The 24,594-nt window shown below is 44.3% G+C and overlaps 1 long non-coding RNA gene and 1 pseudogene across 4 annotated transcripts; one reads left to right on the forward strand and one right to left on the reverse strand.

The window, feature by feature from the left end:
• Positions 1-811: 811 nt before the first annotated feature.
• On the reverse strand, positions 812-24,419 carry LOC132541727 (uncharacterized). 4 transcript variants are annotated; one of them, XR_009552824.1, is made up of 5 exons: positions 24,228-24,419; positions 10,268-10,358; positions 2,258-2,391; positions 1,665-1,714; positions 812-901 (listed from the first exon to the last, which is right to left on the reverse strand). It is a non-coding gene; the product is annotated as an uncharacterized LOC132541727 (long non-coding RNA). The 4 variants fall into 4 exon arrangements; XR_009552822.1 differs by lacking the exon at positions 2,258-2,391; XR_009552825.1 differs by lacking the exon at positions 1,665-1,714.
• Positions 12,286-12,912, forward strand: LOC103115796 (small ribosomal subunit protein uS2-like; annotated as a pseudogene).
• Positions 24,420-24,594: the final 175 nt, after the last annotated feature.

Consider the following 24,594-nt stretch of genomic DNA (forward strand, 5'->3'; position numbering starts at 1 on the left):
AAAAAGTCACAGTTGTAAATTGGCAAGCTTTTAGGTGATTTTCTTTCATTTTAAGAGTCTTTTGGGGGCAGGCGATTGCACAGCGGGTTCACACATGCTGTGAAGCGCAAGGACTGTAGTAAGGATCCCAGTTTGAGACCCGGCTCCCCTCCTGCAGGGGTGTCGCCTCACAAGCAGTGAAGCAGGTTTGCAGGTGCATATCTTTCTCTCTCTCTCTCTCTCTCTGTCTTCCCCTCCTCTCTCGATCTCTCTGTCCTATCCAACAACAATGACAGCAATAACAACAACAATAACAACAACAAAGATAAAATAACAAGGGCAACAAAAGAGAAAAAAATAGCTTCCAGGAACAGTGGATTTGTAATGCAGTCACTGAGCCCCAGCAATAACCCTGGAGATAAAATAATAGTAATAATAATAATAATGTCTTTTTGTAGTTAAAACTCAGTAGTGTGTCTCAGCCTCAGATCTAATTTGGATCCTGCCATCTCTGAGCATTGGTTTTAGTCCTGGGAACCACTCACACACACCCTTTCCACAAAAACAAGCCTCATGTGTCTGTGCTCACCTGTGGCCTAGATAACTTCCTTTTTTAATTTTCTGCTTCTTCTTCTTCTTTTTAATAGTCATTCATTTAACTAGGACCCTGCAGTGATGAGCCTCAGCTACTAAACTCTCAGTCGTTCATTTAACTAGGACACTGCAGTGATGAGCCTCAGCTGCTAAACTCTCAGTCTAGCACCAGCCATCCCTGAGTATGGCCTTTTAGTACCAGGAATTGCTCCCTCACCCCTTTTTTGTCCATAAGCCATCCTTGTCTGTACTCACCTGTGGCCTGGTGAGTTTTTGAAGGATCCTAGTTGCGTTTCGTTGAGTTGTCAAGTTGTTTTTCCTAGTTGATCTGGAAGAGCAAAAAGTCGCTGCTGCTACTCCATAGTCACCAGAAGTGTAGTTTTTAAAAAATTTATTCATGATATTTATTTATTATTGGATAGAGACAGAGATAAATTGAGAAGGGAGATGGAGATAGAGAGGGAAGGAGACAGAGAAACACCTGCAGCCCTAATTCAACACTTATGAAGCTTTCCCTCTACAGGTCGGGACCAACGGCTTGAACTTGGGTCCTTGAGCACTGTAATATGTGCACTTAACCAGGTGTGCCACCACCTGGCCCCTCTGCCTTACCTTTTGCACAATCAGTGTGCTGTTTCCCCTGCCCCCTCCCTCTCCCACCTTTCTTAAAATAGCACTTATAATATTCTGGGTCTACCTGCATTATCCTGGATCAACTCTCCATTTTCAGACCCATAAGTATTTGAAAAACTCTTTTCAAGTCTCCCTCTCCCTATCCATCCATCTATCCTTCTTTGCTTCCTTTCTCTAATTCTTTCTACTGGAGTACTGCCCAGCTCTGGCTTATGGTGGTTCTGGAGACCGAACCTGGGGCTTTGGAGCCTCAGGCATGAAAGACTTTCTGTACGATAATTATTCTGTCTCCCCTGCCCCTATATCTCTCTATCTGAAAAATTCTGCCCCGAATGGTGAAACACTAGCAACAACAACCACAAAAAAAAAAAAAAAAAAAGAAAAAGACAAGAAAAAAAGGAAAGAGAAAGCAAAGCAAAGAAAAGAAGGCAGAGGAAGGAGCTGTGAAAATAGCTTACCTGGTAAAGCCTCCTGCTGGCAAGCCCATAGCCCAAAGTCCCAGTCCATACTGTGGGATGATCATCAAAGGTTAGACAGAGGCCATTAGGTAATCAAAGTGGGACTTTAAACCAAACCCAGAAAGAGTGTGGCAGGTTTCAGTCTGAGAACCACTCTAACTCCCCTGAGTCTGACTACAGTGTCTATACCTTGTTACAAGAGTTGCAGACATGCAAAGAAATAAAGGTGCAGGAAACCAGCTATATCAAAAATGCAATTATTTGGGGGATTGGACAGTGGTGCACCCACTAGAGCAAGGACCCAAGTTCAAGCTTCCGTTCCCCACCTGCAGGAGGAAGGCTTAATGAGTGGTATAGTGCTGGTGTGTCTCTGTCTCTCCCTTATTATCCCCCATCCTTCTCAATTTATCTCTGTCTCTATCCAAAATAAAATTAATTTATAATTTTTTTTGCCTCCAGTGTTATCACTAAGACTTGGTGTGGGCACTACAAATTCACTACTCTGGGTGGCCAATTTTTCCATTTTATTGGATAGAACAGAAACTGAGAGAGGAGAGGGAGATAGATATATAGGCAGATAGGGATAAAGATACCTGCAGACCTGCTTCATGGCTTGTGAAGCATCCCCCCTGTAGCTAAGGAGCAGGAGACTTGAACCAGGATCCTTGCACAGCTTCTTGTGCTTAGTACTATGTACACTTAACTGGATGTGCCACCACCTAGCCCCCTAAAATAAAATATTTTTTGAATACAGTTATTTCTCAGCAAGTAGCTCACTTGGAGTGTGCACTGCTTTGCTGAATGAAGCTTCAGTGTCATTATCTCTTTTTTGTAAAAAAAGATTTTATTTATTTATTAATGAGAAAGATAGAAGGAAAGAGAGAGAGAAAGAACCAGACATCATTCTGGTACATGTGCTGTCGGGGACTGAACTCAGGAACCTCACGCTTGAGAGTCCAATGCCCTATCCACTGCACCACCTCCTGGTGTCATTATCTCTTTCAGTCTTCCTCTCTCTACAAAAAAAAAAAAAGGAGAAGGAGAAGAATAAAAGAAGAATATGAAGAAGAAGAAGGAGAAGGAGAAGGAGAAGGAGAAGGAGAAGGAGAAGGAGAAGGAGAAGAAGAAGAAGAAGAAGAAGAAGAAGAAGAAGAAGAAGAAGAAGAAAAGAAGAGTCCTTTATAATGGGGACTTCTGATTTTCGTCTAAAGGGGTTGATCTTTAAATATTTTAAACTACCTTAACCTAAAGAATGTTGATATTTGAGCTGGTAGATAGTTCACCTGATAGACTACATAGTTTATCTTACTTCCAGGACCTGGGTTTGAGTCCCTAGTCATCACATGGGACCACCAGACAAAGAAGTTTCAGAAATGGTGAAGCAGTGCTGGGGTGTCTCTCCTCTGACTTCCTCTTCTCTTTGCCTTCCATTCTCTATTGAAAAAAAAAATTTTTTTTCCACCAGGAGTAGTGAAATCATGCAGTCATGAAACTCCAGTGAAACCCTGGTAGCAAGAAGTAAAAAAATTTTTTTTTAATATTTATTTATTCCCTTTTGTTGTTTTATTGTAGTTATTATTGTTGTTGTTATTAATGTCGTCATTGTTGGATAGGATAGAGAGAAATGGAGAGAGGAGGGGAAGACAGAGAGGGGGAGAGAAAGATAGACACCTGCAGACCTGCTTCACCGCCTGTGAAGCGACTCCCCTGCGGGTGGGGAGCCGGGGCTTGAACTGGGATCCTTATGCCGGTCCTTGCACTTGGCGCCATGAGCTCTCAACCTGCTACGCCACCACCTGGCCCCAAGAAGTAAAAATTTTAAAAGAGGGTGAAAGTAGATATCATAATAGTTATGCAAAGAGACTGTCATGCCTGAGACTTCAAAGGCACAGGTTCAATCCCCTGCCCCACCATAAGCCAGAACTGAGCAGTGCTCTGGTAAAATAAAAATAATAACAAATTAAAAACACAACACCTGAGAGTCAGGCGATAGAGCAGGGGGTTAAGCGCTGGTGACACAAAGCACAAGGACCGGCTTAAGGATCCTGGTTCAAGCCCCCGGCTCTCCACCTGCAGGGAAGTCGCTTCACAGGCAGTAAAGCAGGTCCACAGGTGTCTGTCTTTCTCTCCCCCTCTGTCTTCCCCTGCTCTCTCCATTTCTCTCTGTCCTATCCAACAACAACGATATCAAATAACAATAATAATAACTACATCAGCAATAAAAAACAACAAGGGCAACAAAAGGGAATAAATAAATAAATAAAAACAACACCAAAGCGCGCGCTCACACACACACACACACACACACACAAAAGAATGTTGATGCTATCTAAGGGTTACATTAATTGTTGCCTGGACTTCTAAAATAATGTGTCCTGCGGGAGTTGGGTAGTAGTGCAGTGGGTTAAGCATATGTGGCGCAAAGCTCAAGGACTGGCATAAGGATCCCGGTTTGAGACCCCGGCTCGAGACCCCAGCTCCCCACCTGCAAGGAAGTCCCGTCACAGGCGGTGAAGCAGGTCTGCAGGTGTCTTTCTCTCCCCCTCTCTGTCTTCCCCTCCTCTCTCCATTTCTCTCTGTCCTATCCAACAAAGACAACAACAAAAATAACTACAACAATAAAACAACAAGAGCAACAAAAGGGAATAAATTAAAAAATATTTTTTAAAAAAAGAATAGGTCCTGTTGGGCAGAGGGCTCAGAATAAAGTGCCTGCCTCTATTTCATGTAAAGGCAAAAAAAAAAAAGTTTAGCTAATTAAATGTTTGTTGAACCAGTGGGTAAGTAAATGAACGTTAGGCTGGGAAGATAGTACAATAGTTGTGCAAAAGATCTGAAAATCTTTTAACAGTCTGAGGTGGTGTCACGCAGTGGTACATTGGGTTAAGTGCACATAGTACAAAGCACAAGGGTCTGCTCAAGAATCCTGGTTCAAACCCTGGCTCCCCACCTACATAGGTAGTAAAGCAGGTCTGCAGGTGTCTTTCTCTCTGCCTCTATATCTTTCTCTCCTCTCTCAATCTCTCTGTCTTATCCAAAAAAAAAAAAAAAAGTTGAAAAAATGATCACAGGAGCAGTGAATTTGTAGTGCAGGCACCAAACCCCAGAAATAACCCTGGAGGCAAAAAAAAAAAAAAAAAGAAGTCTGAGGCTATGAGCTCCCAGGCTCAATCTCCAGTACCATGGGAGCTGAGCAGTGCTCTAGTTAAAAAAATAAAGACAATTAGATTTTTCTAACCTATTATAACAATAGGTCTTTATCCAAGACTTCACTACTGACTTTAGTTCTTGACTATGATCCAAGGAAAGCTAAAAATTAAAGCATGCAGGGAGTTGGACAGCGGGTTAAGTGCATGTGGCGTGAAACGCAAGGACCGGAGTAAGGATCCAGGTTGGAGCCCCCGGCTCCCCACCTACAGGGAGGTCACTTCACAGGTGGTGAAGCAGGTCTGTAGGTGTCTATATTTCTCTCCCCCTCTCTTTCTTCTCTTCCTCTCTCCATTTCTCTCTGTCCTATACAACAACGATGACATTAACGACAATAATAACTACAACAATAAAACAACAAGGGCAACAAAAGGTGTTGTATGTTTTACATTGGGTTGTTCTAGCTCTCCCCCTGCCAAGAAAATTGGTTCAGTCCTGCTAGTTTCGTGGGCCCGCTTGTCCCCACCCCAAGGAACCCCGAGAGAGTTCGAGAGTTGCAGAGTTCGAGAGTTCTTGGCACCGCCATGTGAGAAGGATGCAGGAGAGTTCTGTTTGGTGATTAGTTTGGGTTAGTTTATGAATCATTGTTTCTGAATAAAGAAATACAGCTTCCCTGCCCAGCCGTGTGTCCTCAAGTCTCTGTCTACCGCCACAACACTAGCCTGGCCTGCTGGAGCCTCCAAATTTTAACAACAAATGGCGCCCACGTGGACCTGACCTGCACATCTCTCAGATAAGTGAAGACAATTTGGCTACCTATGTACTATGGCCTTCTCTTCTGCTTGTGAAGAGATCTCCAAAGGCCTCTGCCCTTTCTTCACGAGACTGTTTCGCTGTTTCTGGAACATTTATCTCTGGACCACTCTGTGGTTTCCACTCACTCGGGCGCACTCAGAACAGCCAGCGGACTCGAGAGGAGCCAGCAGGCGAGGGGTGAGGCGTGGAGCTGCTGTTTCCACCTGGTGGAGCAGCCAGCCAGCCAGCCAGCTGCACCCAGACAACCCCGCGCACCACGCCCGCAGCCCCGCAGCCTGCAGAAGGCCGACGCCAGCACACAGGAGCCCGATGCCAACACGCTGGAGCCCAATGCCAACATGCAGGAGTCCAATGCCAACACGCAGGCCAGCCCACAGGAGCCGGCTCTCCACCGCGTGGCGCAGGGCACTGGGCGCGGGATCCCTCCACGCTGCTCGGCCACTGTGAGCAGGGCAGCAGATATGACAGGGCCATGGAACAGGGCAGCAGACATGGCAGGGCCATGGGGCAGGGCTGCAGTGGCCTATCATGGCCGCCATCCCTGAGCACCTCGGCCTGCACCTTCTACAAGGCTGGCCCATCCGCCCTCGTGCTATGAATTCTGGACAGATCCCGAACCTCCCGGGCTCCCTGCTGAAACTGGGTCCCCTGGCCGAGATCCTCAGCTCCGGTCTGAAGGCAGACAAGCTAAAATATGCAGAGATTCATGCAGAGATCGCAACCTGCAATTCCTTGAAGTGGAGCTGTGCGGGAGGCCACCTCCGGATGGTGACCCCCCCAACAACTAAGACAGTACAGATCTAAATTCGTGTTTAAAATGACATGTCTTCGTAACAAAGATTTCTCTCCTTGTGTATTAATGACCATGTTTATGTGTGTGTTTAAAGTTTGGTAAACAGTAACTTTAAGGCTAAATTCTTACTAGGCAAAGTTAAATGAAAAAGGTTTTCAACGTAATTCTTATAAAGATAAAATTAACTTACATTTAAAGTCTGAGGTAAAAATTAGTTAACAATAAATATATTTTAACTAAGTTGGTCTAAATAAGACCTGCACACACCTAGGGTGTGTCTCCATCTTAAATGGGTGTAACAAAAGGTTAAATAGACTTGTTGATATGTAAAACTCTCGATTACCTTCTCTATTAGAAATGGTAGATTACACAATGGCTATGCTAATTATTCTCATGCCTGAGGTTTTCTTTCCTGTGCACACCTAGGGTGTGTCTCCATCTTAAATGGGTGTAACAAAAGGTTAAAAAGATGTTGTTGATATGTAAAAGTCTCAAATTCCTTCTCTATTAGAACATTAGATTGCGCTATGGTTATGCTAATAACAAGTTTTGTTTCATAGTAAGTAAATTGCAGCCAGCTGCCTTTGTGACTCTAGGCCGTTCCCCACCCCCATGCAAATGCCTGTCGAGGCAAGTACGCCCCCCAGAGGCAAGAAATGTTTTTTTTTTAGGCTGATAAAGTTTTGCCCACAGAGGCAAAAAATGGCCCCCTCAGGCCTTCCCTTGGCAGCACACTGGTTCTTTTTACTCACTTACATGTTTCTCCATGTTTGTGCCAGTTTCTTTTTTGAAAATGCCTGTATGATATAGGTTTCTGTTCACTCCACACCCCTGATACTGTAGTCATTTAGTTAAAAAGAAAAGGGGGGATTGTTGTATGCTTTACATTGGGTTGTTCTAGCTCTCCCCCTGCCAATAAAATTGGTTCAGTCCTGCTAGTTTCACGGGCCCGCTTGTCCCCACCCCAAGGAACCCCAAGAGAGTTCGAGAGTTGCAGAGTTCGAGAGTTCTTGGCGCCACCATGTGAGAAGGATGCAGGAGAGTTCTGTTTGGTGATTAGTTTGGGTTAGTTTATGAATCATTATTTCTGAATAAAGAAATACAGCTTCCCTGCCCAGCCGTGTGTCCTCAAGTCTCTGTCTACCGCCGTGACGCTAGCCTGGCCTGCTGGAGCCTCCGAATTTTAACAACAAAAAGGGAAAGTAAATAAAAAAATATTAAATCATCCAAAGAAATATTCTGGTCGGACAGAGGATAGGTAGCATAATGATTATGTAAAGAGATTCTCATGCCTGAGGCTCCAACGTCCCAGGTTCAATCCCCCACACCAGCATAAGCCGGAGCTGAACAGTACTCTGGTAAAATAATAAATAAAATTAAAAAATTAAAACAAGAGAAAGAAATATTCTGGTCCTGTACTTCTTATGAAAGGGTATAACAATGTGACCACAAGCCAAGGAAAGAACATCTGGAGCCAAGGGAAGCTAGAAATGATTTCGTGCCTCTAACACCTCTAAAAAAGAACCTGTCCTGAAACCAAAGATTGTTTTCATAACTTGGTGGATGTGCTGGGATTGTGGTTCATTTAATTTAACATCATATCTGCCTGTGTCTGCCAACAATCACAAGTTGTGATCAGAACAGTTTCACTCTAAGCAGCAGATCAGAACTTCCTTATTCCATGTTCAGTTTGAAAAATCAGAAACATCTGTTTTAGAACAGTTTATTTATTTATTGCCTCCAGAATTATTGCTGGGGCTCGGTGCGGGCACTACAAATCCACTGCTCCTGGAGGCCGTTTTTCCCTTTTGTCGCCCTTGTTGCTGTGCTTGTTGTAGTTGTTATTGTTGTCATAGCTGTTGTTGTTGTTGGATAGGACCTAGAGAAATGGAGAAAGGAAGGGAAGACAGAGAGGGGGAGAGAAAGGCAGACACCTGCAGACCTGCTTCACCACCTGTGAAGCGACTCCCCTGCAGGTGGAGAGCTGGGGCTCCAAACGGGATTCTTAGCCGGCCCTTGCACTTTGCGCCACGTAGGCTTAACCCGCTGCGCTACTGCCGGACTCCCTTTAGAATAGTTTTTATCAACCTTGTTTTTGTTTTGCTTTGTTTTTTGGGGGGAGGTATTGGCTACCGGATTTGACAGGCAGAGTATAAAGCATTGTATTCCAAATCACTGTCACCTCTTTTTTAAAATTTAAAATTCCCTTACTTCTTTCCACTCCTTTTTTTTTTCCTCCGGGGTTATTGCTGGGGCTTGGTGCCTGCACCATGAATCCACTGCTCCTGGAGGCTACTTCTTCCCGTTTGTCGCCCTTTTTTTTTTTAATCATTGTTATGGTTATTATTATTGTTGCTACTGATGTCATTGTTGTTGGATAAGACTGAGAGAAATGGAGAGAGGAGGGGAAGAAAGAGAGGGGGAGAGAAAGAGAGACACCTGCAGACCTGCTTCACCATCCCATCTGTGAAGCAAATGCCCCTGCAGGGGAGCCAGGGGCTCAAACTGGGATCCTTAAGCCAGTCCTTGCACTTTGCACCATGTGTGCTTAACCCGCTGCTCTACAGTCAAACACCCCCCACTCACTCTTTTTTATGTGACTGCCAACATCTCTCTACTTTTTCTCCACTTCTTTTTTTTCTTCTTGTTTATTTATTCTTTTTACATTTGACAGGCCAGAGAAAAATTGAGAGTGGAGAGGATGATAGAAAGGGAGAATGAGAAATGGTAGGGACTGCCTTAGTCTCCAAAGGGAGGCTGGGTCATCCTGCCCTGCCACTTGAGGAAGACTGGTCCTAAAATGAGTGCAGCCTGCAATGTTTCCAGCTGTCTCCACGAACTTTGAGCTCAGACCAATAATGTCTCAGAGGCTACACTGGCTCTTGTGCTAAACATAAATAAATAAATAAATAAATAAATAAATAAATAAATAAATCTATATGGGCCCTGGATCAGGTGGATAAGGTAAACAGTTAATTTTATTCATAGATCTATTTTTCAAGAATGAGAGCTACTCTTTGCTCTAGTCCAACTTTCTAGCCCTTGTCTGTACTCTAACACCATCTTCTCAGACAATATTTTTGTCCAACTCCATGTTACTTATCAAACTCAAGCAAAAAAACTACAATAGTCGTGGACTCCTAGGAACATGCCTAGAATGGACTTCCTAGCTTCTTACCACCCTAAGATCCCTATTCTCATATGCTCTATTTTTCCTTTTTTTTTGGTTTCCTGATCATTAATAATTTTGTCCGACTTCGTATCTTGCTGCCCTTCAGCCACCAAGTTGCAGATGCTATCATGATTCCATCCTTACTTCCCTGGGCAGACAACCTCACCAATGTGTCTTGGAACCTCACCACTTCAAAGCCCTATCTCACCAGAGAAAGATAGAAATAGACTGGGAGTATGGATTGACCTACCAATGCCCATTTCTAGAGAAGCAATTACAGAGCCAAAACTCCCACCTTTGGTACTCCCCAAATCAGTTTTGATCCATACTCCCAGTAGGGGAGAAAAGATGGTCAGAGGGCTCTGAACTCCAACTCCATCAGGAACCAGAAAGAAAGGAGGAAAAGTTGAGGGGAATTTGGATGTAATAATAGGTGTATGTGTCACTTGGAAAGGAAGAGAAGATTGGACCAAAAAAAGGGGCACATGTATATACAAATATAGAGAGATAGATGTAGAAATAATAGTTGACCCATATCTGCAACATTGGGAGAACTGCTGTAGCTTACACTGGAGGGATTGGGGATCCAGAACTCTGGTGGTGGGAATGGTGCAGAATTACATCGCTGTTATCTTGTAATTTTGTAAATCAATATTAAATCAATATTGTCCCTACCTGCAGGAGGAAAGCTTCACAAGCAGTGAAGCAGGGCTGCAGGCGTCGCTGTCTCTTTCTCCTTCTCTGTTCCCCCTTCTTCTCAATTTCTCTATCAAATTAAATAAATAACATTAAAAACGAAAAAAGAAAAAATATTAAATCCCTATTAAAAACACATCTTCAATATATTTCAACTGAAAAAGAGAGAGAGGGAGATTGAGAGAGACACCTGTAGCAATGTTTCTCCAGTTGGGAATTCCCTTTCCATCCCCCACCCCCACCCTGGCAGACAGAGGCCAGGGGCTTGATCTTGGATTCTGGTGCATGGTAATGTGTGCCCTTAACCAGGTGCACTACCAAGTGGCCTCTCCACTTTTTTTTTCTAATTTTTAAAAAAAATTTATTTATTCCCTCTTGGTTGTTGTCTTTGTTGTTTTATTGTTGTAGTAATTGATGTCGTCGTTGTTGGATAGGACAGAGAGAGATGGAGAGAGGAGGGGAAGATAGAGAGGGGGAGAGAAAGATAGACACCTGCAGACCTGTTTCACCGCCTTTGAAGCGACTCCCCGGCAGGTGGGGAGCCGGGGGCTTGAACCGAGACCTTTATGCTGGCACTAGCGCTTTGTGCCACGTGCGCTTAACCCGCTGTGCTACCACCAACTCCCTTTAATTTTTATTAGATGGGCCAGAGAGAAATGGAGAGAGGTCAAGGAGACAGAGAGAGGGAAAGATAGACACTTGCAAATCTGCTTCACTGCTTATGAAGCAGACCCTCTGCAGGTGGGGAGCCGGGGGCTTGAACCGGCTTCATAGTCCCAGGTTCAATTCCACAATAAACCAGAGCTGAGCAGTGCTCTGTTAAACAATACAAAATAAAAGTACAAAAAATAATTTTAAAGAAAGAAAGAGAATAGTTTGGGGAAAAAAAAAACGTTTCCTATGAAGCCTCAGGCATGAATCTCTTTGTATAACCATTATGCTATCTACCCCCACCCAAAACTATTTTCTTTAACATGGTAAAATACATAGACAATTTTATCAGTTTAATCACTTTTGGTAGTACAGATCAGTGGCAGTAAGTCCATTACATTATTGTGTGAACACATCACTACCCATTTCCAGAACTTTCTCATAGTCTCAAACTAAGCCTTTTGTTTACAGAACTTCCTGTTTTCCTTTCCCCCACTTTCTGGGAACTACTCTTCTGCTTCTTGTCTGATTTTTCTTTTTCCTTTTTCCTGTCAGTGTCACCACTGGGCTCCATGTCTGCAAGATTCCACCACTTCTAGCAGACACTTTTTAAAAATGTATTCATGTATTTATTTTACCAAAGTACTTCTCAGCTCTGGCTTACTTATGGTAGTGCTAGAGAATTGAACCTGGAAATTCGAAGCCTAAGGCATGATAGTCATTTGCATAACCATTTATGTTATCTCCCCAGCATTAGACTATTCTTTGAAATATTTATTTATTTATTCCCTTTTGTTGCCCTTGTTTTTTTTTATTGTTGTGGTTATTATTGTTGTTGTCGTCATTCTTGGATAGGACAGAGAGAAATGGAGAGAGGAGGGGAAGACAGAGAGGGGAGAGACAGATAGACACCTGCTTCACCGCCTGTGAAGCAACTCCATTGCAGGTGGGGAGCCGGGAGCTCAAACCAGGATCCTTATGCCGGTCCTTGAGCTTTGCACCACCTGCGCTTAACCCGCTGTGCTACTGCCCGGCTCCCTCACAGAGGCTTCTTTTTAAAAATTTTATTTATTTATTTTCCCTTTTGTTGCCTTTGTTTTTTATTATTGTAGTTATTATTATTGTTCCTGGTGTCGTCATTGTTGGATAGGACAGAGAGAAATGGAGAGAGGAGGGGAAGACAGAGAGGGGGAGAGAAAAAATAGACACCTGCAGACCTGCTTCACCGCCTGTGAAGCGACCTCCCTGCAGGTGGAGAGCCAGGGGCTCAAACCAGGATCCTTATGCCAGTCCTTGAACACCGTGTCACATGTGCTTAACCCACTGTGCTACCACCTGACTCCCTCACAGAAGCTTCTTAAATTAACCTGCCTACCATTGCTCTGTGTAACACAGACCCTCCTCTGTGCTATGTGGACATTGCTATCCCTTGCAACAACAAGAAAGCCCACTCAGTATGTCTTGTGTGGTGGATGCTGGCCCGTGAAGTTCTGCACATGTGTGGCACTATCTCCCATGAACACCCTGGGAGGTAAAGCCTGATCTCTACTTCTACAGAGATCCTGAGGAGATTGGATCCTGAGAAAGAACATGGTGCTGATGAAAAGACTGTGACCAAGGAGGAGTTCCAGGGTGAATGGACAACTCCAGCTCCAGAGTTCACCGCGGCTCAACTCCAGCTCCAGAGTCCACTGCCGCTCAGCCTGAGGTTAGACTGGTCTGCAGGCATGCAGGTGCCCTCTGTGCCTGTTCAGCAGTTCCTCACTGAAGACTGGAGTGCTCAACCTGCCACTGAAGACTGGTCTGCAGCTCCCACTGCTCAAGCCACTGAATGGGTAGGAACAACCACTGAGTGGTCTTATAAGCTGTTCTTCAATAAAATCAGACAGTGGCAAATAAACATTTTCTATTTGATGGAAAATAAACCATTTCTAAAAATTGAGAAAAATTTAGTTTTTGTACTGAGGAGATAGTGTGATGGTTATGTAAAAGACTCTCATGCCTTCAGTTCTGAGGCTCCAGGTTCAGTCCCCAGCACCACCATAAGCCAGAGCTGAGCAGTGCTTTATGTCTGCCTGTCTGTCTAGTGAAGCAGCAAACGAGACCAGAGAACCAAATATTTGGAAAAGGAGAAACTTTATTACCCTAGCTGGCTTGGCTTCAGATCTCTCTGAGAAGAACACCAGCCCCCAGCCTTTGTCCTCTGAGGTACTTACACATATAAGACAGGTCTCTAAGTTTCTTGACACAACTTCATTGGTGCACAGCAAGCAGAGAGTACAGAAATGGATTACTAGCGGGTGGCTTTTTCAGTAACACATGGGCTCGCATACCTTCCCACATAAGGCAGTCACATTCCCTTTGTCTACATATAGCCTGGATTTTCTTTGGCTGTTGCATTCCTTCCTCTTCATGTTCCCATAATTCTCTGTGGATCTGACTCAAAGTTATATAGGAGGTTTGTACCAGGTTAGGATAGAAAGCCTGGAGGCACTTGGTGATCATTTGGCTAGTCAGCCTCATAACACAGAGGCCAATCGTAAGAGAAACCGTGAGAAAAAAAAAGGGTCAGCAAGGGGGCAGAAGCCAGGCTGTCCAGTGAGAAAATGAAAACAAGTTCTCCCATCCCTGAGAGTATTCTAGCCTCTTGTTCTGGATTTTGTCCCTGAGTTCTTTAACTTTGACCATTACCACTCCTCACTGGTTAATGAAGTAACAGCATTCTTCTCCCAGGAAGGTACAAAGTCCTTCTTTCTCTGCTAATCCCCGTCTATTCTGGAAGATGACTGCGGCAAGAGAGTTGATTTGGGACTGGAGTGACACTAGTAAATCAGCCACCTGTTCCATGTCAGCATGGAGCTGTGCAGAGCTTGTGATACAGGCCCATTGAGGTGCCTACTCCAGTTACTCCTGTTCCTACTACTACAGCTATTCTGGCCCCTAAGACCATCACAACTAAGACAGCTAGCTATATTCTCTCTAGATCTAGGGTTTAGGTGATTTTTTTCAAGCTATATCTCGGTAAACAGAGATCTTGGGGGTGCGGAATACACGTAGGCATATCCCAGGATTGTTCTCAAACATCTGTATGCAGTGTCACCACATAGGAAGAAGACTCCAGGGTCATCACAAAATGTTCCACTGGTGACTGGTTTCATTGTGACTATACCACTCTCCTAGAATCTCTACCAGAAATTGATTTCTTAGGTCTGGGTTTTTAAAAATCAGGGTTGGTAAAGCAACCTGAGTTGCCACAGGACCTATTAGGATAGTTGAATTGTCAGGATCTTTTCTCGGGGACCAATTGGTTGGGGTGGGGACTGCTACATACTCCTGGCAAAGCAGGGGTATACAAAACCAGCAAATCTCAGTGTCTGGACCAGCTGAAACGATGTGTTAACTAGACTGATTATCTGTGGAGATTCTCCCTTGAATTTGGTCAGAGTCTTGAGACCCTGTAGAGCTAAGCCTTGGTATGGGCATTGTTGCCTGTATGGTCTGTATGACCTTGGTTATTCTTTGCTGATGTTGTCTGGCTTTAACCTGATCTTGGACTCCTCCCCCAATTTTTCCCTCATACATTCAGCAGACCCTTTTTGTCTGAACCCAGTGTTGTTGGTCCTGCTGGCATAGGGGTCTTAATATGTCCACCAGCCCTGTCTAATATTTCTATTGTGTTGTGCCCAGAGTCAGGGTACAAACAGTGGAATTTTGCCCTTGGTAGCGGTGGGCAAGTATATAAGTGTAGGCAGAGAAGGAGGTCCCAATTTACTTTTCTTCCAGCACTCACTTGGGCAGTTAGTGCCCCCATGAGAGCTGCCAGCACCATTACAAAAAGCACTGAATAAAGAAAAGAAGGGTGATGACAAGGATGTAGACAATACCCAGATCGACCTACCATTCCAACACCCATTCCTTGGGTGCTACTCCAGTTCATCCCACAATCAAGATAATCACAACAGGACTCAGAATCAATAGGGCGGTGGACCAATATTTTGTTGTTGTTTTTTTCTTTTTTAGTTTATTTCTTTATTGAGGGATTAATGTTTTATAGTCAACAGTAAGTACAATAGTTTGTATGCACATAACATTTCTCAGTTTTCCACATAACAATATAACTCCTACTAAGGATGGACCAACATTTTTAAGAGCGTTTTGGTTGGTCCTCTGCCTCTCACTCTCCCTCTTTGTCATGAGTTGGTCCAGGTCTTGATTCCCTCTGTTTGGAGACTCAAAGAGGTGCAGTTCACCTCAGTCTTAGCTGCAGTGAATCAGCAAGGTCCAAGCCAGCAGTCCACCCTTCTCATTCAGCAAACTTGGCCTGGTTTGTTGGATCCAGGGCTTTAGTCCTGCAACTTTAAGGGCTTGAGGTATGGCTAGTACGACTTATGATGGCTCTTCCCATAGCAGTTCTTTTTTTTTTTTTTTTATTCTTGTAATTATTATTGATGTCGTCATTGTTGGATAGGACAGAGAGAAATGGAGAGAGGAAGGGAAGACAGAGAGGAGGAGAGAAAGATAGACACCTGTAGACCTGCTTCACCACCTGTGAAGCGACTCCCCTGCAGGTGGGGAGCCGGGGTTCGAACCAGGATCCTTATGCCGGTCCTTGTGCTTTGCGCCACCTGCGCTTAACCTGCTGCGCTACAGCCCGACTCCCCAGCAGTTCTTTTTTTTTATTATTATTTTGTATTTATTTATTTATTCCCTTTTGTTGCCCTTGTTGTTTTATTGTTATAGTTATTATTGTTGTTGTTACTGATATCATTGTTGTTGGATAGGAGAGAGGAGGGGAAGACAGAGAGGGGGAGAGAAAGGCAGATACCTGCAGACCTGCTTCACTGCCTGTGAAGTGACTCCCTTGCAGGTGGGGAGCTGGGGGTTTGAACCAGGACCCTTCCACAGGTCCTTGCGCCTTGAGCCATGTGTGCTTAACCCGCTGCACTACCGCCCGACTCCCCCATAGCAGTTCTAAGGGGGTCCCTCTTGTGTGCTTTCACCCAGACCCAGTTTCTCGGGCTAAACGTATACATATTGACTTACTCCAATTTCTTTGTCTCCCACTCATCTGGTTATCTCAAGCACCACTGTTCCCAGACCTATCAACTGTTTTCTGAATTTGGCTTCACTGATTTTATGTAGGTCTCCCTGTAGTCCTTGGGTGATAGGAGGTGGTCTTCCAAACACTATTTCAAAGGGAGAGAGACTGTTGCATCCTGAGGTGCATTTAGCTCAGAATAACACCAAAGGCAAGACTAAGGGTCAAGGCAGGCCAGTCTCTTGACAGAATTTGGCTAGGGTAGGCTTGATTCATCCTTTCTACTGGACCTGACGACTGGGTCATATGCTGCATGAAGATGCCACTTGATCCCTAAGGCCCCTGTTACTTGTTTCACAATCTATGAGACAAATGCTGTCCCATTATCTGATCTGATACTGACAGGCAGTCCATATCTCAGTATTACATCTTTCAGTAATGCTTTGGAGACTTCTCATGGCCTCACTATACTGATGGGATATGCCTCTACCAAACCTGAATATCTGCAGACAAAAACTAAAAGATAGTGGTATCCCTGAAAGGACTTTACTTCAGTGAAGTCTACGTCTAAGTCTTCAAAGGACATGCTTCCCATACGCTGGGCTCTGGGGCCTAGTTTTGGCCTTTGCTTTAGATTATTCCAGGCACACACCACACACCTTGAGCATACTGAGGCTGTTAGAGCTGTGAGACGTGGGACATAAAACTATTGCTCTAGGAGAACCTTCAATGTAGTTTTCCCAAGATGAGTCAGCTCATGGTATTGCTGGGCCATGTGGGGAGGTGGCCAGCCTAAAGCTACATGGTCCAGTTTCTTAGAGAGATATATCACCAGTCTATTCCAAGGTCCCACTATCTGAGTCAAGACCCTGAGTGCCACTCTATTCTTTTCCCACAGGAAGAGGGTGAATAGTCTGGTAATGTCTGGCAAGCCTAGTGCTGGGGCAGTCATCAATTTCTCTTTCAGGTTTTTGCATGCCTCTTCTTGAGCTGCCTCCCATACCAGTGGACTTGCTCCTGGTTCCTTTAAGGCTTTATGGGGAGGTCTGGTAACCTCAGCAAATCCCAGGTTCTACAGCTGGCAGAATTTTGCTGCTCCCAAGAATTCTGAAGTTGTCTTTTGTTCTGAGATATTGCAAGGGACCTTTTTCCTCTCAGGTCCTAATTGGTGGTGGCCTTCTCAGATCTGCTTGTGGAATAAGGGGTCCTGGTTGCTCATGTGAAGGAAATAGGCCTGGGGGTTCGAGCCCTTGGCTCCCCATATGCAGGGGTGTCACTTCACAGGCAGTGAAGCAGGTCTGTAGGTGTCTTTCTCTCCTCCTCTCTGTCTTCCCCTCCTCTCCTCTCAATTTCTCTCTGTCCTGTTTAACAACGATAACATCAATAACAACAACAATAATAATTACAACAACAATAATAAACAACAAGGGCAACAAAAGAGAAAATAAATAAAATTACAAAGTATGAGTAAAAATATTATGTAGAACTTCCTGAGAGTTCAATGTCTCTTTGCCACAATCAAAGAAATAAAATATTTTTAAAAGATTAAAAAAAAAAGGAAATAGGCCTTGGAGCAAGATATTGCCTTCTCTGGACAGGAGTGGTATAGTGGTAGATGGTAGTATGGCTGAGAGAGGAGACAGGTGACTATAGCCAAGACATAGGCTGTTGAGGAGGTGGGGAGGGAGCTGCTGAAGACTGAATCATGAATGACAGTGAGGTGGATGGGGAAGGGCAGTCATCTAGATCAATCCAATTTCACTGGGGAGGTTGAGGAGTCTGTGAAGCCACATAAGAGTGTGTGGGGGGGTAAGGGGGGCTGCAGACCATCACTCCAGCACATTTGGTGCCAAGAACTGAACTTAGATCTTACTTAGACAAGTCCTGTGCTCTATTGCTGAGCCAGTTTTGTGGCTCAGCACCATCATAAGTCAAAGCTAAGCAGTGCTCTGATCTTTTCTTTTTAAAGAATTTTTAAAGTATTTATTTAATTATTCCTTTTGTTGCCCTTGTTTGTTGTTATTGTTGTTATTATTGATGCCATTGTTGTTGGATAGGGCAGAGAGAAATGGAGAGAGGAGGGGAAGACAGAGAGGAGGCAAGAAGATAGACACCTGTAGACCTGCTTCACTGCTTGTGAAGTGACTCCCCTGCAGGTGGGGAGCCGAGGGCTCAAACCGGGATCCTTAACGCTGGTTCTTGTGCTTTGTGCTGCCTGCAGTGCTCTGATCTTTAATGTTATCTCATTAAACTAAACAAGTGAAATATTTAGCTGACGACTGAGTCTGGAAAGTTTAGGAAACTTGCTCAAAGTCACAAACTATGTGTGGCAGAGACTTATTCACTGTGCCCACCATGATATTGGAAATTAGCTGAACCGCACTGGGTCCCAGAATCTCTATCCATAAAACCAGAGGCACATTTTTTTAAAAAAAAATTTTATTTTATATTTATTTATTTTTCCCTTTTGTTGCCCTTGTTTATTATTGTTGTTGTAGTTATTATTGTTGTTGCTATTGATGTCATTGTTGGATAGGACAGAGAGAAATGGAGAGAGGAGGGGAAGACAGAGAGGGAGAGAGAAAGATAGACACCTGCAGACCTGCTTCACAGCCTGTGAAGCGACTCCCCTGCAGGTGGGGATCCGGGGGCTCGAACCGGGATCCTTATGTGGGTCCTTGCACTTTGCACCACCTGCACTTAACCCGCTGTGCTACCACCCAACTGCCTAGAGGCACATTTCAAGTGTGCCTGTTCCTTGCAGGATGACTATATGGACCAGAGAGAACATCTTCTAGAGTCTGGTTTGTGGGACACATCCTGAAACTGGGTAGTGTGACCCTGATCCATGCAGGTGTTGGGGAAGAATAAGAAAAGTTCAGCAGGTTGAGAATTCAAGGAGGAACTCATCCCTCCCTTCCCCCCAGGATCAACTCTCAAATAGCCAGGAAAGGACCTGTCAGTGTCATAGCCAACTCTCACGTTGCAAGCTCAGTCATGACAGCGAGCAAGCTGCAGAGCCTGCTTGGCAGGGTTAATATTAGGGATATTCCTCAGGCGCCCTCCTCACACACACATACACACCACTGCCCCCCATTCCAGGATGAGGCTGCCAGTCAGTGAACTGGTTTTAATTAGTCTTAATTAGGAAGGGAACCCTAGCAAGCCCAGTTCCTAATAGAGGCTGAGTGCCTCCATTTCCCTCCCTACCCCACTGTTTAACTCTGAAGTGTACAGACCCTCCCTAGGACCCAGGGGCTCTCTGAAATCTAAGATCCCTTTCAGAATCATAACCAACATCTGTGGAATATCAAAGGAGACCACCTGGGATCCAAAAAGATAGCACTAGAACTACTTTGGGAATCCACCAAATCACCAGAGCACGCAGAGACCACAACTATGCCCAGACCGCCAGCTCTACCCAGTTGAGAAACTTCTCTAAAGAAAAAGGAATATCAAAGATCACCTAAGACTATAACAAGACAAGACCAGGACTACTTTGGGAACCCACCAAGTCACTGGTGAGTGAAAACTAGTGTGGCTCATGGACAAAGAGGAGCCAAAGAAGAAATTCCTGGGGCTAAAGCCCATATCTACTCCCAAGTGGCTGGCAACAGTCTTGCAGTTTGCCAGTTGAGGAACCACCTCCAGTCTGTTTTATCAACAAAAAGACTGCTGAAGGGAGATTCACCAAATGCAACTGGAGTCTCCATTTGCTACTGCATTCAGAGGCTGGAGCACCAGGGGGGAGGCCTGTGCTGACATCTGGGACAGAGAGCTGACCAGGAGAAGACACCCCAGTGGTCTAGTGGTGGGGCTGTTTAGAAGGAGCCTTTCCACATTATTCTCCTGATGAGAATATGGTGAGTAATTGCCTCAGAACCTACAAACTATAAACATGACTTCTTTAGGGAGTCGGGCTGTAGCTCAGCGGGTTAAGTGCAGGTGGCACAAAGCACAAGGACTGGCATAAGGATCCCGGTTCAAGCCCTGGCTCCCCACCTGCAGGGGAGTCGCTTCACAGGCGGTGAAGCAGGTCTGCAGGTGTCTATCTTTCTCTCCCCCTCTCTGTCTTCCCCTCCTCTCTCCATTTCTCTGTCCTATCCAACAACGACGACATCAATAACTACAACAATAAAACAACAAGGGCAACAAAAGGGAATAAATAAATAAATATAAAATTAAATTAAAAATAAAAAAAGAGTTTTAAAAAAAAACATGACTTCTTTAGAAACTCACAGGGCCCAACAGTGCTGCCCGGCTTGGCAGAGAAGCTGAATTAAGCCTGGAGCTTTGGATTCTTGGAGTGTGGGGGTCTCTTTGCATAACCACTGTGCTATCTCTCCCCCACACTGATTTATCTCTTGATCAGGAATGAGTGATTAAGCTAAAAAACCTACTTGTAGTGGTCTGGGAGGTGGTGCAGTGGATAAAGCATTGGACTCTCAAGCATGAGGTCCTGAGTTCAATCCCTGGCAGCACATGTATCAGAGTGATGTCTGGTTCTTTCTCTATCTCTCTTCCTATCTTTCTTATAAATAAATAAATAAATAAATAAATAAATTCTTTAAAAAACAAACACCTACTTATAGGTAAAAAGCCCTCATGCTCCCATAGCCTACAGGGAAGAAAAAAAACAAAAGAGGCTTTAACAGTCACTGCTTCAACTCAGGGACTGAGATAATGTTGAAACAACTGTTAATTTCTACAACTGTGAACTCTTTAAGTACCTTACTTAGATAGAAGTCAATCCAGGCAAGAGTGATCAGTAGACTAAAAGGTACTGAGAGAAGGACCTCATAACACACTATAATAATCATTAAACCAAGGAGAAACATTGGAGAAATCACAGGACAAAAGTCCAGGTAAAAGCCCCCCAAAGGTAAAAACAGAAAAATGAGATCAACATCCAAATGCTAGCTAAGGAATTAGTCACAGGAGTGAGGAGCAAGTTTGAAAGAATTGTCATTAAAAATGCAGAAACAACAGATGAGATACTGAAAGAAAGCACTAGCTGTCTCAAGGTAATTAGAGAGCTGAAAGCTGAAATAGCTGAGCTAAGAGCACAACTAGCTGAACAAGCTAGTACAGGGTAACAAAATAGCTGAGCTACAGAAAACAACAGAGGGGAGAGATAATAGAATAAATGAGGCAGAAAACAGAATTAGCAAGACTGAGGACAAATTAGAGAAAACTAAGAAAGAAGTAAGATATCTCAAAAGGAGACTAAGAGATACTGAAAACAACAATAGCGACATATGGGATGACTTTAAAAGAAATAGTATACGCATTATAGGTCTACCAGAGGAAGAAAGAGAGGGAAGGGAAGAAAGCATTCTACAGGACATAATAGATGAGAACTTCCCTAGTCTATACAACATAAAAGACATAAAGGTTCAAGAAGCCCAGAGGGTCCCAAATAGAATTAACCCAGACTTAAAGACACCAAGACATATCATACATAGAATGAAAGGAATAAGGATAAAGAAAGGATCCTGAAGGCTGCAAGAGAAAAACAGAGTCACTTACAGAGGAAAACCCATAAAATTGGTGGGGAGCCAAGTGCAAGGACTGGCGTAAAGGTCCCGGTTCGAGCCCCTGGCTCCCCACCTGCAGGGGAGTAGCTTCACAGGTGGTGGCGCAGGTCTGCAGGTGTCTGTCTTTCTCTCCCCCTCTCTGTCTTCCCCTCCTCACTCCATTTCTCTCTGTCCTATTCAACAACGACGACACCAGGAACAACAATAATAACTACAACAATAAAACAACAAGGGCAACAAAAGGTGAAATAAATAAATATTTTTTAAAAAAACCTTCTCAGACAAAGCAGCAGTTGAAAGAATCAACTATCACCAAGCCTGCCCTGAAAGAAGTTCTGAAAGGTCTCCTATAAACAGTCAGACCATAATATGCCATATATCAGAACACTCTAAAAATCTACAATACGGAGTCGAGCTGTAGTGCAGCAGGTTAAGTGCAGGTGGCGCAAAGCACAAGGACCAGCATAAGGATCCCGGTTCGAGCCCTGGTTCCCCAACTGCAGGGGAGTCTCTTCACAAGCAGTGAAGCAGGTTTGCAGGTGTCTGTCTTTCTCTTCTACTCTCTGTCTTCCCCCATCTCTCTCCATTTCTCTTTATCCATCCTCCAAGGGAGGATGGACAACATACTCTATGCTACACCTGAGGAAGATGGGTCCTGATATTGGGGTAGCTTGGAATGTTCCTACTCATGACCACAGAATGTGAGCTCAGATCTATAGGGATGCAGAGGTCACACAGGCTCCTAAGCTGAATATGGGCCCCAGATCACATCAAATCTATGGGGTTTACAGTCAACAATATCTATACACCTTTCCCAAATTTGGGAGCTACTCTCTTCCTTGATCCAGCTTTCTGGTCCTTTTTCCAGCCATGACATTATCTCCCCAGACAATAACTTGGATCCACCTGCTTATCAGATTTCATGCTCAGGGGAAAAAAAAAACTAGTATAGCCACAGGCCCTTTGGAATATAACTAAAAAAGGCCTACTAGCTATCTATAAAACAGAGACCCTCCCCAACTCTTCATCTGCACTATTCCAGCCTTTAGGTTCATGATTAGTCAATAATTTGTTTGGCTCTATATGTTAACTCTCTTTTCATCCACCAGGTTCCAGATGCTATCATGATGCTAACCAGACTTCCCTGGACAGACAACCCCACCAATGTGTCCTGGATTCCCGCTTCCCCAGAACCCTGCCCCACTAGGGAAAGAGAGAGACAGGCTGGGAATATGGATCAACCTGTCAATGCCCATGCTCAGCGGGGAAGCAATTACAGAAGCCAGGCCTTCCACCTTCTGCATCCCACAATGACCTTGGGTCCATAATCACAGAGGGTTAAAAAAAAAAAAATAGGAAAGCTATCAAGGCAGGGGATGGGATACAGAGTTCTGGTGGTGGGAATTGTGTGGAGTTGTACCCCTATTATCCTATAGTTTTGTCAGTGTTTCCTTTTTAAAAATAAAATTTAAAAAATCTACAATAATGGCATTAAAATATCTTCAATATATAATATCAATAAATTTCAATGGCTTGAATTCACCTATTAAAAGGCACAGAATAAGAAAAAAGATCAGAAGACACAACTCAACCATAAGTTGTTTGCAGGAATCCCCCCTAACTCAGTAAGGTAAACACAGACTCAAAGTGAAAAGTTGGAAAACTACCATACACGCCAATGGGTCCCAAGGAAAAAAAGGGCAGGAACAGCTATGCTCATATCTGACATGACAGACGTTAAAATAATTAAAATTTTAAAAAGATAGGGATGGACATTACTTAGTGCTCAGAGGATCAATCAATCAATCAAGAGGACTTAATGATTATCAACATCTATGCACCAATGAGAGACCATCTAACTACAACAAACATCTACTGAAAGAGCTACAGCAATATATTAACAGCAACACAGTAATAGTAAGGGACTTAAACACCCCACTCTCTCAACTTGACAGATCATCCAGGCAGAAAACCAATAAAGAAACAAAGGAGCTAAATGAAGAGATAAATAAACTAGAACTATTGGATATTTTCAGAGTGAAAATGGTGATTTCACCATTTTCAGCCCATCTTGGATGGAGCTTGAAGAAATCATGTTAAGTGAAGTAAGTCAGGAACAGAAGGATGAATATAGGATGATCTCATTCATAGGGAGAAGTTGAAAAACAAGATCAGAAGAGAACTTGGACTGGAGTTGGTGTATTGCATCCAAGTAAAAGACGGGTGGGGAGAGTTCAGGTCCTAGAACAGGATGGCAGAGGATCTAGTGGGGATTGTATTGTTGTGTGGAAAAATGAGAAATGTTATGCATATACAAATTATTGTATTTACTGTGACTGTAAAACATTAATCCCCAAATAAAGAAAGAAAAAAATAAAAAGAAAAATAAACAAGATCTGCTTAGTCTTCTCAGCTGAGAAGACTCCACCCCAGGGAAGCGACACAGCCTCATTTGGGTCAAAGTCCACAGATGAGGGCAAAAACTTTCTTAGGTCAGGCCCCACCCTATCCCTCTGTCTGCCTGGGTTTACATCATCTTTTCTGGAGAGAACACCCATTAGGAATGTCAATGCCTTTCCCATAAAGTTTTCCCTTTCCCATCTAGGGAAAGGGTCACTGGGGCCCAGAGTCACTTTCCCAGCTGGGACCTTTGGTCCCTCCTTCAGTTCTGCCTCACCCACACCTGGGCATCACAGGCCAGAGAGACAGATACCTGCACAGTGGGTGGCAACTGGCTTTTCTTCCCTACAAGGTGGTGAACAGCTGGAGACAGAGGGTGAGCAAGAGGTACCAGCTGGAGCCCTGTCTTGCTTCAGCAGGATTCGAAGGCCAGAATGTGTCCTGATGCCTCTGCACCCTGCTGGCCCTCTGCTCCAGCAAGCTTGCTTGTGGGGAGCCCAGCGCCCTCTTCCTTAGCCGCGGGCTCTACACTCGGGATGCCAGCTCGTGACCCCGGGCAAACCGGGGTGCAGGGGCGGGGAGGCCCGCGGCCCCCTGGGGCCCGCGGCCGCCGTGCTTTTCACAGACGCTCCCAGCCGGGAGAGCTCAGGCGCAGACCCCAGCCTGCTGGAAGCGGACCA

Source organism: Erinaceus europaeus, chromosome 12 (genome assembly GCF_950295315.1).
Source record: "Erinaceus europaeus chromosome 12, mEriEur2.1, whole genome shotgun sequence".
Taxonomy (NCBI): domain Eukaryota; kingdom Metazoa; phylum Chordata; class Mammalia; order Eulipotyphla; family Erinaceidae; genus Erinaceus; species Erinaceus europaeus.